The sequence below is a fragment of the Halichoerus grypus genome, chromosome 1 (assembly GCF_964656455.1).
Source record: "Halichoerus grypus chromosome 1, mHalGry1.hap1.1, whole genome shotgun sequence".
NCBI lineage: Eukaryota > Metazoa > Chordata > Mammalia > Carnivora > Phocidae > Halichoerus > Halichoerus grypus.
Window position 1 is genome coordinate 123,669,965 of NC_135712.1, and position 12,011 is coordinate 123,681,975.

The 12,011-nt window shown below is 44.0% G+C and overlaps 1 long non-coding RNA gene across 1 annotated transcript in view; it reads left to right on the forward strand.

The window, feature by feature from the left end:
- LOC118525040 (uncharacterized) overlaps positions 1-12,011 on the forward strand; it is a 180,130-nt gene that overhangs the window by 31,796 nt on the left and 136,323 nt on the right. Inside the window, exon 3 of the long non-coding RNA XR_013447454.1 lies at positions 1,897-2,018. This is a non-coding gene — a long non-coding RNA (uncharacterized LOC118525040). The remainder of the gene's footprint in view (positions 1-1,896; positions 2,019-12,011) is intronic.

Genomic DNA, 12,011 nt, shown 5'->3' on the forward strand with positions numbered 1-12,011 from the left:
ACTGGGGCTCCTACAGGGCTTCCAGGTCAGTTGTGCCAGGATGAAGTGTTTGAGGCCAGATCACTTAATTGAGATAGGATAAAATGAGAAGGGGGGGCAAGGTGAGAGCCAGAGTGGCATAAGGGGCCGCCAAGTGAGTAACTTTGTATATTTAACCTAAATGTGTGTGTATGAGAGTTCCCTGTGGAAAGGCCCAAACTGAGAAAGACCTTAAGAGGGGGTCTGTGTAATCTTGGCCATCACCACTGCAGGGACTCGCCGCTCCCTCACCCACTTCTTGCTTCAACCCTGCCCGGCTAACTATTTGCAGTTCATAGCTATATCCTGCCTCTGTCTGGACTTTTCCCATGTTGTTCTCTGCATGGGAAGCACTGTCTTGGTTTGAGATGGCCCAGACACACACCTTGAGACAAGGATTTTTAGTGCAAATAGATGATTTAGACGATCCTGTGAGATACTGGTAGATGAGGGAAATACATTGGTAAGATGTAAGGAAGTAAAGGCAGTCAAGCAAGTTACCTCTACGGGCGACTGGCTCAGTCCCTCTGGAGAACTCTGGGAAATAGTGTAGAGCAGTGAAGAACTGGCCTCTGAGTTATCTTACGTGAGAGATGAGATTCCACCACCGTCCCTGTGTCATTGGTTGAGGGCTGCTCTCAGGAGGAGTTAATTCTCTGGCACTCTGGCCTGCCACTGGAGTAGTGGGGAGGAAGCCCTAGGTCCCAGAGTTGCAGGTGCTGACAGTTGGCAGTTGGCAGTTGGAAGCTGGGCTTGCAGGGACGTGTTAAGTGCCAAGGAGATATGGGAGGGGAACCGCTAGCATTTTCTGTGAGTACCTTTAGAATTCAAGTTAGGTATCACCTCCTTTGAGAAGCACTCCATGGCCCCTCCTTTTCTCTCGCTCAGTGGGTTGGGTGCCTCTCTGCTTTGCTCCCATGCCACCCATCCCTCACTGCATTGTCACCGTCTGCATCTGTCCTGATGAAGTCTGAGCTCACTAGAGATAGGGGCCAGCTCTCCTATCTCAGTGTCTCTGTGATGCCTAGAAGACAACATGGCCCAGAATCTGGCACATGGTGCGTGCTCAGTAAGTCTTGAGTGAATGAACGAATGAGGAATTCTCTTCATCATCTGGAATAACGTTGGTTATGCCCTATGTATTCCTGCGTTTAAAAGCTTTAACATAAATTATTACCATTTCTATTCTAGTGGGCTTATTTTTAATGGGAATAATTTCCTACGGAGGGGTCTTCCAGGTGCAGGAAAAGCACTAACGTGTTTATGGTGTACCAGCTGGCACACCGGGCCCTGGCTGATTCACTGCTGAGCGTTCCCCTGGATTCCTGGAGCAAAGCTGGGGAAGGGGCACGAGTGGCTGCCAGGCAGCAATTTTCCACCTAGAAAACCGTCGTGCGGGATAAGGTTGAGGGAGGAGGAGTGGCAAGGTTTCTGCACAGACCAAGAGTGCCCCAGAGATCCCATCTAGTCTCATTTTAGGTGGTCATGATTTACTCATTGTCATAGTCACTTAGCACTCTGGGAAGGATGCATTGTCTCTGAGTAGAGCGCAGTAGTGATGATTTGGCTGTCATTATGGATAATAATTGTGTTTGCTGTCTGTGCTGCCTGGGCTTATTCGGGAGCATTGTTACCACTGCTATAATTTTAAATATTTTAATTAATGATACTTTCCTGTGATCCTGCCTTGAGGCTCCTTAAGCAAAATGAGCAATTAAAAAAAACCCACAAAAAGCAAATGAATGAAAATAAAAGAAAGGGCATTTAAAAAATCATTCTGTTCTTATGATGTTTTGGGCTTGAAAAATGTATTCAGCTGTCTGCTGCAGGCAAGAGAAAATTCTCACTACTTCCGCCTGTTATCTTTTGCTCCCATAGTCATCCATCTCCTGTAGCTGCTGAGTGACATGGAATATACATAAAGTATCACCAAGAAGAACAGGAGAGGAGGAAAAGGGAAAAACCGCGCCCAGCAAACCCGGAGCCTCGTGCTTTTAAAAGTATGTCATTATCCTTGATCATCACCATCCATCATTGTTATCGATTACTTTTACACTTCGCCAATACTGTAGATATCACTGGTAAGATACCAAAGAACTGGTGTCTCTATCTGAGCTCTTTCATTCCAATTTTGGTGTACGTGCTGCTGAAGTGAGCACTCTGCATCTTTCAGTGTAGTAACTGGAAATGGTTCTGGCTGAGCAATCACAAGCCTCGGAATGTTCTGTGAGGCTGATGGGTGAATGCATGAGAGAGGCTGGTGGGGTAAGGTAATCTGAAATGTTAATGTGTTATTTGCACGATATAGGGGATATGAAGGACTAAGAGGTGAAATTTCCCTCTGCATCTCATCACCATATGAGCTCTCTGGCCAGGTCAGGATTCCAAACTCAGGACGCTCGCTTGGCCTGCACAGCTTTGACTTCCAGAGTGTTTTTAAGAGGTTTGAATTAGTAGCCAATATTTAGCAAGGGAGGCATTAAACATGAAAATCTAGTTTCCAGTCTTTCTGAAAGTTCAGCAGATCTGCCAGCCCCAAGCCACGTGGCAGTCCTGGGCGGGTGCCCTCTCTCTGGTGTGCTGCCATCACCACCTGCCAGCATGGGACAGCGACAGAGAGCATGTGCACAGCCTCTCCGCTCTGCGTTCGGTGACTTCACAGTGGTAGCTTGATATCACTGAGCTCAGCCATAGTGGGGATATTTATACCATGAACACTAGCAAATGCTACAAGTCAGTTTTGGTTTTTTTCCTCTTTCTCTCAGAGGGCCCATTGTTAAACGCTTACCAGCATGGCGCTTGGCTACCTGTTTAGATGGGAGTGGTGTGCAGTCTTCAAACCCACAGCTCCCCGTTGTCAACGGACAATGAGGCCAGATTGCCTGCCTCGTCCCCTGGGTTGGGATCCCAAGTCTAGGATCTTCTCACACCGCTTCTTTGTGTACCAGGGTCCTGTGAGGAAGACTTCCTATCCCAGGCCTTTGTTTGCCAGAATAGGCTCATCAGAACAAGTGTCTGAAGGGGAGAAGGTGAGGGTTGGCTTGGAGCTGGGGGAGGCGGCGGCCTGATCTATGAGGGTGAAAGACTTCTGTGAGCCTGGAAAGGGAAGGGTTCATTCTGCGAGGGGGAAGATATGCCTTGTTTGTGTGGCAGACATCCAGTCCCTATTTACACAGTATCCCATTTGTATGCAGCCTGGGAGTGGCAGGAAAGTTAGTCAAGGAGGCAGGGAAGTCACAGACTACCGGACAGACCACTTGTGCTCTGGGGCTGGGAGCATGGGAGAGGTGTCCACTGGCTGGACTGGCTCCATGGGCGTGGGGCCTGTGCGGTTGCACTCGCTTTAATGCTCTGCTGGCACTGTCTTGAAATTCTTAATCATGTTGAACCACGGATCTGCATTTTTATTTTGTACTGACTGGGCTCTACAGTTAGGTAGCTCGCTCTGTCTCCTAGGAACAGACAACAGGGGACCCAATTGCTCTGGACTGCATAACCTCTCACGGGACTTCCAGGGCAACCCCAAGAAGCTGGAGAGAGGTCCTTCACAAGTTCCCACTGACCCCCGAGGGTGGGGCTCAACCGGATTTATGTGCTTAGAAACACTAAGAAACATGGTTTTTGGATGGGTGCAGAGCTGTCTTAGGGCACTATGTTGACTCCCCCCGCCCCCCTTGGGTGAACTGGAGGCACAGTGCCAAATTCTGGTGAATATGACAAGGTCTTTCCTCAAAGAAAGAGTCTAGTGAGAGACATGCAGAGGTGACCTTTTTTTTTTGAAGACTTTATTTATTTATTTGACAGAGAGAGACACAGTGAGAGAGGGAACACAAGCAGGGGGAGTGGGAGAGGGAGAAGCAGGCTTCCCGCTGAGCAGGGAGCCCGATGCGGGGCTCGATCCCAGGACCCTGGGATCATGACCTGAGCCGAAGGCAGACGCTTAACGACTGAGCCACCCAGGCGCCCTGCAGGGGTGACCTCTTACCCCATGTAGCACATTAGGGCTGAAATCTGTAAAATGTGCCATGGGGGTACAGAAACAGGAGCAGTTGGTTCTGCCCAGGTAGGATCAGGGGAATTTATGGCAAGGCCCTGAAGGTGAGTAAGAACTCTCTGGGTGGAGAGGTGGGAAGATGGAAGCCAGATGCTTGACTAGAACCCTCTTGCTTAGGGGTCTGCTGTGTTTTGATGGTGCTGCAACTTAGCAGTAGTGAGGTCCATCTAACAGCCTCTCTCCCACCTCCCCTGTCTTGTGCTGAGGCTGTGATGAGGTCAGAAAACCACTCTGGAGCCTGGCTCAAACGATCAGATCTTTCTTGATTATGTGGTGGGAGAACGTTTGGAAATACTAGCGGATGTCTTCTCCCTAGTACATTCCTTGCCTGGTGACCCTTCCTCTGTCTGGGTAGCATCCTTGCCTCAGAGAAGGGAGGTGACAGCAGAAGCCTTGGCCGGGCTTGGGCTGAAAAAAACTGAGACTATGAAGGGCCCAGGGAATAGTGAAGTCAGAGGGAGTCACAGACAGGTTTTCTGAACCCTGGGATTAGATGGGGTTTTCCTAGAGGAAGGGGGTGTCAGAAGGAGAGGAGAAGGCATGGGATGGTAGGGGTCCCAGGAACATGGGGCTCCGTGGCCACCCTTCCTCAAATTACCCTGGGAAGAGGAAGGAAAGTGATTGAAGTTGAAGACAGTGATTCTCAGTCCTATTAAAACTTAACGACTCCTTTATGTAGTAAATATCTTGTGAAGTCCTCTTTACTATCTTGAAGTAAAACGAAATTCATGGGTAATATAACTCCCATCATTGTGACAACCAATTAATACATCCACATATTTCCAAAATGCCCCATGGGGAATGGGACTCGTCCTGGTTGAGAGCTACTAGTCTAGGGATTTTCTTTCCTGGACAGAAACCAGGGAAAAGCAAAACCCCAGACCAGGAATAGCTGTGAGGTGGGTTGGGAAGGGCCTAGGGCAGCCGGCAGAGAGCATCCTTCCATGAGGGTCCTCAGAGCTGCGAAACAGATGCGGGGGTGGGACAGGGCCACACAGAGTGTCCTGGGCATCACTGTGAAGTGGATGCGGCAGGGGTGCTGGGAGATCAAAGGAGCCTTGTGTTGGGGGTGAAGAATGGCCCAGTGATGACCTGCATGGCCTGAGCAGTCAAACCTGAAGGAGCCCGGATGTCTCCGCAGATGCCAGCATAGGTATACAGCTGCACCCCAGCTCCGTCCCGCTTACGCTCATTGTTGGAAACAGAATCATAATTTTCCACACATGGAGTTTGTGGATGGACATTCTTACTTGCTACAGTTCTGTTCAGAAGAATCCCTCACTTGATTGGGTTCAGCCTCCCCCCACCTCCCCTACTGTGGAGGGGTAACCGTAGCTTATGATCCGTTGCCTTAGCACAAATCTCTGCTGCTTAAAATCCAACTATGCCTGTCTCTTGGAAGATGAAGAGTCTGGTGCAGAATAAAGATAGTCTGTGGGTTTTATGAAACAGGAAAAAGAAAAGAGATCTCAAGTGTAGATCCTTGGAAGGTAAAAACTGCCCCTTTGGGGGACAATAATCACATAATCTTACTTTCTGCCTTTGCTAGGAAATGAGGGTAGTGGTGGTGGTGAATATATTTGCTGTATTGACAACAGAATGGGATTTAGAGGGAGAGAACCCTTCATTTGAATCTTGGTTTAGTTTTTCAGGTCGTTCACTTAAGTTCTTTGGAACTCAGTTTCTTTATCTGTAGAATGGGTGTGAGAATCAGATGTGGTAAATATAGAGAGCTCTTTGTGATCTGTAAGGTCATGGTTGTTAATTATTGTCATGAAAATCACAGCAGGAGCAGCTAAGTTTTGCCATCCAGTGACCAGATAGGGGTAAGTAGATTGCCTTTGATCTCAGCGGTTTCTGCCTCAGATAATTGCTACTCAAGAGTTCTTTGATTGGCACTTGCAGCTGTAAAAACGTCTTTGAAATCAATTTAATCATCTGTGAGTAAACTGAGAGATATATTTCATTATTCAGTTGAGTGAAATGTAAACTACCATTTGCATATAGACTATATCTGTAGAAGTTGAATTCCGATCATTAATTCCCTCACATTGACTCTTGGTTAGTTTTTAAGTTGGCTATGTATTTGTTAAAGGCTTGTTTGAAACCCATTCATCCTTCCAGCCAGCCAGGCTTCCAACCAGTAAAAGCACAGTTGTTGAAGTATTTAATTTGTCCAACTACCTGGGAGAGGTCCTGTGGGGATGCAGCCATGAATCAGGTATAACATTGTTGTGAAGGCTTGCAGCCTCCTGGATTCTTGACTACTTGCTTTCTCTATTTTTGATGCTACCTCTTGCATCTTCATTAAAGACTGTATACTTTATTTAGTTCAGTTGTTTTCTTTGTAATTCCTAACTTTTCTTTTTTTTTCGAGGGATGGAAAGATCATTTGTTTGGTAGAGTGGTATCAGGAAGACTGTGTCTTCAAAAGTAAAGTAACTGATACCTGGCAAGGTATATCCTGTTTATTTTATAGATTTATCAAAGTAAAATTGAGACTTAAAAAAGAAAAAACAAAGTGTTAGAAAAATATACTCTTGGGGTGGAGAAGATCTTCTAAAATAAGCCAGGAAACCCATAATCCAAAGAAGAAAACATTGACATATTTGATGAGATAAATATTTAAAACTTTTATGAGTCAGATGGTACCATAAACAAAATCTAAAGACAACAAAACACTGGGGGGAGGGGATAAAACCCCCAACCCATATGATAGACAAAAGGTTAGTATTTCAAGGGCTGTACAGAATGTTAAGAAAAAGTCATATAGCCATTGGAAGGAAGCGCAAAGGCAAGTCATACCTGAGGAAGCAAACATGGTAAGTAAACATATGAAAAGATGTACAGCCCTACTGGAAATCTGGAGAGTGCAAATTAAAGGAATGGGATACCATCTTCACTCAATTGATCAGCAAAACATAAAATGATTGAGAATTGCCGAAGCTTGGGGTGGTGTGGGGAAATGGGTTCTTTCATCCACTGTTTGTAAGAATGTGAATAGTTATAACATTTTTGGGAAGTAATTTCAACATAATTTAAAAATAAAAAAGTACATATCCTTTGATCCAATAAGCCCACAATTTCAGAGAAATAAAAGTACTAGTACATCAGAAGAAATACACAAAGGTACCTATTGTAGCAGTGATTGTATAAAACAGGGACTGGGAGTTGGGGAACGTGGACATTCATCAGTTCAGCGACGATTGAATAACGTATAATACGGAATATTATAAAGCCACTAAAAAGCATGACTTGGATTTATATTTATTGCCTGAAAAGAATCCACATTATAGGGAAAAATTAGGTCAAACAGTAAATGCACATATATAATTAAGGCCTAGAAGGAGCTATGGAAACAAATACCTCAAACTACTGACACTGATTACTTCAGGGGGTAAATTTGAGGGCAAGAGGAAGCTAAGAATTGGCATTTTTGTATGTTTCTGTTTTGTTTGAATTGTTACACAATTAATGCTTCCGTGGAGGTAGAAGTGAAATTAAAAAAAATAAAAAGGGAGAGAAGGAGGGTGGAAGGGAGAGAGGCGGGGGGGAGAGAGAGAGATAGAACAGGTTAGAGCATTAACATTTTAGACTGTAGTCTCATGGGGGAGAAAACAGTGATTTCCCCAACCACTAGCAAAAGCGGTCGTAAGTCAAAGGCAGTAAGAGCGAACAGAAATGCCGCTGTAGAGTTTGGCTCTTTAACCTGACGTCGTTATTCTTATAAATTAGAGATATGGGCTGTTTTTGGGTTAATGCTCGGTATTATAGTAGTGAGGCTCTTTCAGTCTCTCTTTTACAATGAAGAATTTGTGCCCTTATTTTTTGTTTTTGTTAACGTCTTAGCAGTTTTATTTGTTGAAGGCTTTTTTGAGATCCTGGTTGTTTAAAAAGAAAAGAAAATAAGAAAAGATAAATAAGCCCGAGAATAGGGGGAAATACTATTTGCGTCCCTCAGTAGTTTGAAGGTTGCTGTAGTTCATCTTCAGATACCGAGAGTCATGAAAGATTTATTTAACCACATTTCTCTTAAGGTCGAAGGAGTTGAGATGATCACTCTCTCATCCAGGCTTCCTTTCTTCACCCAGGTCCTCTTATTTATTTCTTTCTTTTCCTGAGCCGAAATTTGAGCTACTGTGAGAGATTTTTAGTCAGTTCCCCATATTTGAAACCACTTTCAACAATGCCATCCATCTCCTCCCCCTGCAAGTGGCATTATCTCCATATCCTTGGAGATGAGCCGCCTCCTTCCCCTTTTATCACTCTGAGCTGTACACGTTTGGTTACAAATGCCCCGATAATGTTCTCGTTGGTCTCTCACAAGTGAAATAACAGATAACCATTCTCCCAGTGATGGCGATGCTGTCATCCTGCACCCAGATAACCAGGAAAGAAGGTATCCACTTCTATTGCGTGTTGTGATTAAGATCTCACTGGTGAAGATACAAGTGAGATTGCCTTTATAAAATAATATCTGTGCTCAGATCATTTTACTCAGCTCAGATAGCAGCTAACATCATTTCTTGGGGCCCTCCTCCTGTAATAATCTGCACTGGTTTTCAAACATGTATGCTTACCACCTGCCCTACTGGTGAGATAAGAATAAAAGTATTAGATGGCACATTATATTGTGCCGTGTTTTTCATATTACTCATACAAATGAGATAACAGCTGCAGGATAGTCTGTTTCGTTCTTGGTAGAACTCCCAATCATTGTGCTGCAGAATCAAGGATAGCCTTCCATCTCAGCAGTTTGGGCTCTGGTCTGTGGGTACTGCCCTCTCTTAAGTCCACCTTCCTAGATTGCCTGATGTGAATTAACAGGGGACAAATCCTTTCATCCTAAGCCAGATTTAGGCTAAATGTACAGTTATCTAAAGGAGGTAATCCACAGAGTGTTTTCTCAAATTTTAGTTATCAAGCCTCACTTTTTAATGATATTTGTTGTACTGGGGTATCACCAATAATATTACTTAATACTTTCCTTTAAATTATTTTAATTTTAACTGCTAGTCTCAGCCTTATCTTAACCAGTAAGAGTGATGAAATCACAAGTTTGCTATGCTGCTTTTATTATATCTAACTGATACGAAAATAGACATGTAAACCATTAATGTTGTTTTCTGTGCACCATCTAAAGTAATTCTGAGTGATACCCACGGATGTTTAAGAAACATCCTGTTTGAAAAACACCATTAGAATAGTTCTCACTAAAGTATACACTACACAGATCATTTGTTGGTGGCTGCTTTTGGTGAGCAATCTCATGCCTGGAAAAAGTAGACAGGAAAAGGCATAGATATAAGAAGGATTCAGAAGGGAGACATTGGAGGGAAGTGAAGTCCTATCTAAGGCACCATCTCATCCTGGTCAGACTTGGATGAATAAGATGGAGCCAGGGCCACCTTGACTATCACCTTTCTAGGTTATTGGTATCTCCCTGTGCCATAACACATTTTCAGGCACCGCGACTCTGGGACGAGGCTTCTTCTGCCTCTTGCCCTTTCTATGCCGGCTCACGTCATGGACTCCCTCAGAGAGAACTAACCTTCACGGGGGATTTCCCTGTCAATACCATGCACAGATTTGTGTTCAATGCATTAGTGTCTGGACTGCGGTCAGGAGCACCGATCAACCAGCATCATGAAGAGGAGGCAAGGATGGTACAGGTGGCAAGTGCCAAGTGTTGGAGGGTTAAGTGTTCTGTTAAGATTATCTTATTTATCCAAGAAAAATGGGTGCATTATAAAGTCACTTTATATGTATTTATATATGTTGTTTTAAATACAAAAACAAAAAACAATATAAGAGGTTATGGCTGGAAAACATTAACTTAGAGGTAGCAGAGGCCTCTGACAGCTGTCAGAGAAACTTCCGTTCCAAGCTTTTCTAGGTACCTGTAATCCCTGGCTCGGAGAGCTGTGTTGTAGTAACCCCTCTGTGACAGTCTTCAGCTCTACATTTCCCAGTTATTACCCTGAACAAGACTATCAGACTTCATGGTGATGATCGAACCTGCTCTGGCCAGTTTGTTAGAGTTCTGCCTTTTTATGGCCAGATGATGACCTCTGGCTGACTGTCCCAAACATGGCCCTAAATGCCAACATAGGGCTACTTTAGACATGTGGTCTCTTCTCTTGCAGAGCTTTCAGGAAGACTGCATGGATATGGAGCTGAATAGGACATACAGGTGTTTGATAGGCAGATGAGTAGGAAAGAGTTAATCTCCAAACCAACCAAGGTTTAGTTGTGGGCCTGCCAAGCATCCAGGCTGAGCTTGTGGGAGCACCACAAGGGAGCGGTTAATCAGACATCAGTTTCCAGGTGTGTGCATGACCCGACTGATGACCAAAGATTGAACTAAATGTCTGGGAACAGTTCATGTGTACAAGCCTGAGGCTCACAGGAGACAACAATCAATCCCTGCTTCATCCTTTAATCCATATTCATTGCCAACAACAATCTAGCAAAATTCAGTGGGGCTTTTTTGGTACTCTGGTTAAATAAAGCAGGAAGACATCTGTAGTGTTTTGTAAATAGCATTTTGCCCAGTTGTTCAGCACTGATTAGCCCATGTTTGCCCTTCACTTTCCCAAATTAACTTTTGCCATCATCTTGCATGCCCATGAAACTTGGTTCCCCCAGGCTGCTGATTGCTGCTTTTCCCTAAACTCACTGATTGTACCTGTGTCCACTGACCACCTCCCTGAACAGTTTTGCTTCTGGTTCTCTCAGTGCCTGTTTCTCTCTAGCTTCCCTCTCTACCTTTCCTAATAGAAAAAGGAAAAAGAATTACTTCAGGAATTTACACGTTTAGTAAAAATAGAATATTCTTCTTTCTAATTTCTTGAACTCAAATTGTTCCTCTTTGCCCCATTAAAGAAAGAGAAAAGGAAGGAAGGAAGAAGAAAGGAAGGAAGTAAATAAAGGATTGAGTGAGGACAGAGGAACACTTAGGATTGAATCTTTTCCCAATTAAAAAAAAATTGAACATTTATGTGTAATGTAGATTATTACAAAGGTAATAGAATCACATTACAAAAATGTTGGAATAAAGGAAAAGAAAACTCCATAATACTAGTAATATTACAGAATTGCTGTTAGGAAGTTGGTATATTTCCTACTAGTCTCTCTGCTAAGCACCCACTTTTAAAATCTCATTGTAATCGTACTGAATATGCAAGATTTTTCTCTTCTTTTTTCACTTAACATTCAGCCATAAGAATTTTTCATTGAGCTGTGTGACCTTTATAACCATAGTTTTTAATGACTGCATGGTTTCCTTCAGTGAAAAAAGAAAATTACATGACCATTCCTTGATTGTTTTGATATTTAGATTGTTCACAATTGAAAAATTTTCACTATTATCATTGAAATGATACTGTTCAAGGTTATGTTCCCACCTACCCCCACTTTTGCATTATTTTATTAGGTTTTATTTCCAGAAGTCAGATAACCAGACAAAACCAATGGACATTTTAGGGGGCTGATTCATCATTTGAAGTTGGGTTCTTTTTTTTAAAGATTATTTATTTGAGAGTGTGTGTGCAAGTGGGGGGAGGGACAAAGGGGGAGAGAATCTTTTTTTTTTTTTAAAGATTTTATTTATTTATTTGACAGAGAGAGACACAGCAAGAGAGGGAACACAAGCAGGGAGAGCGGGAGAGGGAGAAGCAGGCTTCCTGCGGAGCAGGGAGCCTGATGTGGGACTCGATCCCAGGACCCTGGGATCATGACCTGAGCTGAAGGCAGACACTTAACAACTGAACCACCCAGGCGCCCCTGGGGGAGAGAATCTTTAGGCAGACTCCCCGCTGAGCGCAGAGCCCAATGTGGGGCTCAATCTCATGACCCATGAGATCATGACCTGAACTGAAACCAAGAGTCAGATACCTAACCGACTGAGCCACCCAGACACCCCTGAAGTTGGGTTCTA